Source organism: Mytilus galloprovincialis, chromosome 2, assembly GCF_965363235.1.
Source record: "Mytilus galloprovincialis chromosome 2, xbMytGall1.hap1.1, whole genome shotgun sequence".
NCBI classification, from domain to species: domain Eukaryota; kingdom Metazoa; phylum Mollusca; class Bivalvia; order Mytilida; family Mytilidae; genus Mytilus; species Mytilus galloprovincialis.
Genome location: NC_134839.1, coordinates 78,846,766 through 78,852,819, shown reverse-complemented (window position 1 = coordinate 78,852,819; position 6,054 = coordinate 78,846,766).

The window sequence follows — 6,054 nt, the reverse complement described above, 5'->3', positions numbered from 1 at the left end:
TTCTTCATAAATGACTTCATTGTTGACTTCTACTTCCGGTCCGTCATCAAATTCTTCTTTAGAAACTTAAGTTTTTAAAATGCGTATCAAAATCGTTTAATTTTATGTTGCTTTGTATGGCCTTTTTTCGTTTCCTGAATTTTCGATAAAAGTACTAAAGGATTTGTTTTTCTCATAGAACTCAATATGTTTCCCCTCTGTTTTTTATATCGTCTTTTTAAACTATTCTCAGTTCGTTTAAATCTTTGTTTAGCAAGATTTAAAATTAGTCTGTTTTCTTCACACTTATTTTGGTTAAATTGTTTCAACGAGCGTCTATATTCTATATACAATTGGTTGCAGTCATCGTTTATCCACGGTTTATCTTGCCTTAAATATATAGGTTTATAAGTTCGCTTTGAGCTGTTACTATAATCAAATTTTAAAACTTCAGTCACTTCTGTTTTTGTATATTTATTGACAATATCGGAGAGACACGAATTAATGTTGTTCACAATTTCGTCGATATTCCTTGGCTCGTCGGATAAACTATTCATCATTTCATTAACTTTATCGGAATTTGCCGCAAGGTCCCTTTTTTAACGTCATCTTCTAACCCTTCATTCCATTTATAACAATCATATTTTACAGTTTTACAAGTTCATATTTCATTTAAAGTTAATCATTTAAGTTTAAATACAACTTTTAATGACATGAAAAAGTAGTAAAATCAGCAATGACAAAATCATTAACAATAGATAATGAATAACAAGATAAATGCAAATAATCAATTATGCTACGTCCATTCTTATTTTGAATTGTAAAAGTTCACTTTTTTTCCAAAACGACCATTACATACTCTTATACCAGAAGATTTACATAAGTTCAAAATTTTACGACTAAACGAATTAACCGGCTTTGTGTCCTCTGTTGTTCTTTTACTTGGTAGATCAGGTTCATAATTAGGTAAATCAGTTTCATTGCAATTAAATACATTTAAATTGTCTTGCATTATGAAGTCATTTTCTAAACCTATTCTTCCGTTGAGATCACCAATCACTGCAAGGTTACCTAATACACTATAATGTTCTATTTGTTCCTGCAAAACGTCAAAGACATCTAAGTCATACTTTCGGTAAAACACATTATTATCAGGGGTCATATATATAGCACACAGATACAAATCTTTACTATCAAACATAATAACATATTACTTATTTTTTACCATATCCTACTATTAGCACAACAATTCAAAACTTCAATATACGGATTTAACCACTTTCTATAGAAAACAATTACTCCTCCTCCGTTGCACTTTTCCCTATAAACAAACTTTTTATCATAACCATCTAATTCGAATTCAGTCGGGCATTTGACCCAGCACTCATTTAAGCATACGATATCACAATTTGTTATTTCCATTAAAAATTCTTTGTCTTTGATTTCCGCAACAGACCTTTAGAGATATTCCATGAGCACACATTTAATGAACATTTTTTAGACTTATCACCCTCAACAGTAGTACAGCCATTCTCCGCAAACTCCTATTCCTGCCACAACTTTCCTTCAACGAACAATTTATCTCCTACGAATTATGCCTCTTTATTTTCTTTACGTTTTTCCTTCATAACCGGTATTAATTTTTTTCGTTTTAGTTACACATTTGTCGGGTACTGAGGACTTATTCCAAAACTTGTTTGTCTTGAGCGACCCGAAGCTTTTCGTACTATTTCTCGATCACCGAATTCAGCGAATTTTGTCACTATTGGTCTCGGTTTTTCGGCATTCGTCTTTTTCCTACCAAGTCTATAGACATGTTTAATATTTCTTGGCTAATAGGAAGAATAGCTCATGACAGCCGCTGTCTTATTAATGTATACTTTTCCCGCGATTAGTCTGTCTTTGTACTATGATGTATGAGTTTTCAAGCTACGAGTTAAAAAAACAAGAATGATATTTAAGGAGAAACCTAGTCTCTGCAAGGAATTATTTTATTTCTGTATGTAAAAACAATGAAGTAAATTAGGACTTTCATGGGAAAAATACAGAAGTACATGTGAAATGTCCCAATTGCCTTATTATCAAATATGTCATGTAGAAATGCAACGTGACATACATAAGACGTATTATCAATACGTTACAATAGTTGGAAGGGAGTATGCTAAAAAATAAATCGTACATGTACTAATTATTTATTAGATTATATATATGGAATAGCATATTTACCCTTTCTCGTTATTTATAAGAGATTTGTCCAAAAATATATTGCAGTTTTTAGTGTAGAAGTTGGTTCCATTAAACAATCCATATGAAATATTTTTTGGCTTTTCCCAAAAAAAAATCTGGCTTTTTTTTAAAAAACAATATTGAACTAATTTTCTAATGCAGAGATAATACGTCATTTTCGTTCATTACCATTCATTAGATAAGAAGAACTATCAACATTGATATATGGTGACGGCTTCACACGTCAAAAATAAAATGATAGAATATTTAATGCTGGGATATATATACCACATCTTCTTAATTTTATAGCAGTCACGGAGCGCTCAGAAAACATGTCAGTAAAAGATTAGTTTTGCAGCAAAACCAAAATTAAGTTTAAATCATAAGATTTTAAAATTAAAAAATAACAAATACTTCGCCTCTATCTTTACAAGGAAACTTTATTACTTGAATAACTCTTTCAAAGCTTTATTACCGTCTCCCGGGAGATGGTATTAGAAGATTGACGATGCATTTTCACAGGGTCAATTCAAAGATATTGCTGACTAATAACTTCAATTTGTTTGGGTTTTTTTGTCAAATATATGCATATATTATGACGATCAATATACCAATTGAGTGACATTTAATAGTTAAATATCACATTATCAATATTAAGGTGACAAAAACCTGGTTAGTATTTGAATGTCAGGGTCAACGAATTCATGTGTAAATATATGAATGTGATTTTGTGTTCATATAGAAATAAGAAGATGGTACGGGAACGTATTCGGGACAGTAAAAATTAAATTGGTACAGAACATTTTTTTCAAATGTGTAGTTCCATCAAATCATCATATTACGTCACATTTGGTTGCATACGAAAAAGGGTCGAAAAATATATACCATTAAATTTCATAGTTGTAGGAAATTTATTCTTCATTTCCTTGCAGTAAAAAGAACCTGAACCATAAACATATATCTTGGTGTTTCGAAGCATCATTTTTTTTCATTTGGTGTTTCTAAATATTTTGGAAAATTGAGGTTACATGGTTATCAAAGCTTGTACACAAGAAAAAGGGGTGACATATTTTTGGTGACGGTTTATATCTTATATGCTATGAAGTGTTATGTGAAATTTGGCTGTAGTAATGGACATCACACAATTCTGTACATTTTTTCTGTGCATTTTTAACAAAGATTGATAGCGGGAAAACAATGGTGGTATAACACCTCAAATTCGACACTTCAAATCGTATAATTTCTACTTTAACTCGAAATTTGAAATTTGAACTTTTCAAATCACGAAAATTTTACTCGTAATGTAGACATTTTCAATGTCAAAGATTAAAATCGAAATTTTAAGATTTGAAATGTCAAAATTTCGACTTTTAAAAGGTTCAATGCTAGTTTTATTTTTACTATGTACTTATTTACTTCCGTAAGATGGAGCATGCATTTCAATGAGACAACTTTCCACCAAAGAAAATTAAAGGCAACAGTAGTATACCGCTGTTCAAAATTCATAAATCGACTGAGAAAAAAACAAATCGGGTTACAAACGAAAACTGAGGGAAACACATCAAACATAAGAGAAGAGAACTACGACACAACAGAAACGAACTATTATACAACAATGGCCATTTTAAGAAAAAAAAATGGTGGTTTGAACCTGGTTTTGTGGCTAGCCAAACCTCGCACTTTTATGGCATGTTAAGTATAACACTAAAATGACACCATTACATGACAGGAACACAGTACAAATAAATGAGAAACATTCAGGACAGAGAATAACGCAAATAAACAGTATACAATAAAGTACTTTCGACAACGAAACAACAGAAACACTGAAGTGAACAAAAAACAAAAAAAACAATGCAACACACACGGAAACAAACTATACGATAACAACAGCCATTTTCCTGACTTGGGTTAGGATAATGTTTTAAAGAAAAAAATTGTGGGTTGAACCTGGTTTTGTGGCTAGCCAAACCCCGCGTTTTAATGGCAATATTAAATATAATATTAAAATGTCAATATTACATGATAGGACTACAGTACAAATAAATGCAAGAACATTCAGGACAAAGAAATACACAAATAAACATTACAATAGGACAATTACGACATGTTAATAGTTATCAAAGGCACCAGGCTTATTATTTAACACACCATACTTGCGTCTCTTCTACATAAGACTCACCAGTGACGCTTAGATCAAAGTAGTAAAGAAAGCAAAACAAGTACAAAGTTGAAGATCATTGGTGACCCAAAATTCTCAAAAGTGGTAAATAGCGTCGAAGAAAACAACTATAGGTCATCTTACGGTCTTCAACAATGACCAACACCCATTCCGCATAGCAATCTTATGAATTCGAATTCGCTCACAGGTCCAAAAACAATGCTGCTGATATTTATTTTGGTGTAAGAACGGTACTAATGATATTAAAGCACATTTATTGTAAATATTTATTTGAATTTAGGAGGTTGTATTCACTCGTACCTTTTACCTTTTTATAAGATCAATTGTAATAACTGCTAAAGCCCTTGGAGAAAATCAGGTTTTGCATTACACTTATAACATGTGAAATCATCCCTTGTGTACTCATACGGTCTGAAACATATACATGACTGTCAAAGAGTTTTTGTTTGTATGGTTGTTTAGATGTGAGCAGCTATTAAAGTGGAAACATGGATTATCCTTTTTGGCTTTACAAGAGCGGATCATTTCTTTCCACAAAACAATATCTACATGACAAGGTGGGTAAAGCAATGTATGTTGTAATAAAAAAATTATGAACACGTTTACAAAAACCGTGTTTTCGAATATTTAGTGATAACGGAAAGGCTCGATTAATCTTCTACCATTTTTCACATATGCCATCTTCGCTAGTCAATGTAGAGGAGGAGATCGAATCGTAATCCTTGGCTAGCGAAGATGCACATATGTATACTCGATCAATACACTTTTTGATATTTTGCAACAAGACAAATATACTTTTTTGTTACAAAATCTAATTTGTTTTATTTGGACGTTTTATTCTATATTTATTGGATAAAAACAATTATATCACCATCAGAAAATGAAACAAACTTAATTTTAACGTTTAATTTCATATCTATTTCATGTATTAATGGGTATAAAATTAATTATTTAACTATCAGAAAATGGAAAAATAATACATTATTACTTGTAGCAACTAGTAAAACTACTACAAAAAACAATCAAAAAGCACTAGTCGAAGGAAAACAAACTATACTATTGCAAAGAACGACGAAACGACAATCACTATAAAAAAGACTAGTATACAGAAAACTACACCGATAACGATATAAGGAAGGTGTTTCAGATCATGTTCTTTTAGTGCTCCTTTCATGGTGTATTGTGCAGAAGACTTTATAAATATGTTTAACTTGTATCTGATCCTTTTTGCTTTGAGCAAATACGATATGTTTAAACTAAGCATATTCATAAGGGTGAACCTTATCATAATGGCGTACATAAAACCTACCGAATGGATGTCATCTATTGTGCTATTGAAATCTTCACTTAAAAACTTTTTTGTAAGTCAACATAAGGGAAGTCATTTTGCCGCAGTGTTTTAGATAGAGAACTACTAAGTACCGATTGTTTTGTAGAAGTCTAAGGACTAGAAATAAGACATTTATCATTGAATATGACAGATCAAATTGTATTTGAACAAGCAAGAGTAACATGATTGGTGTCACTAATGGAATATGTACCGCTGATTTTTGGCCGGGTTCGTGCGGATCAATCTTTAATTCCTATGTAGTACCTCATAGCTCTTCATGTGGTAATGTGTTGTACATCTTTGCCAGTAATATCCCCGCTGAAAATTGGCATGAATA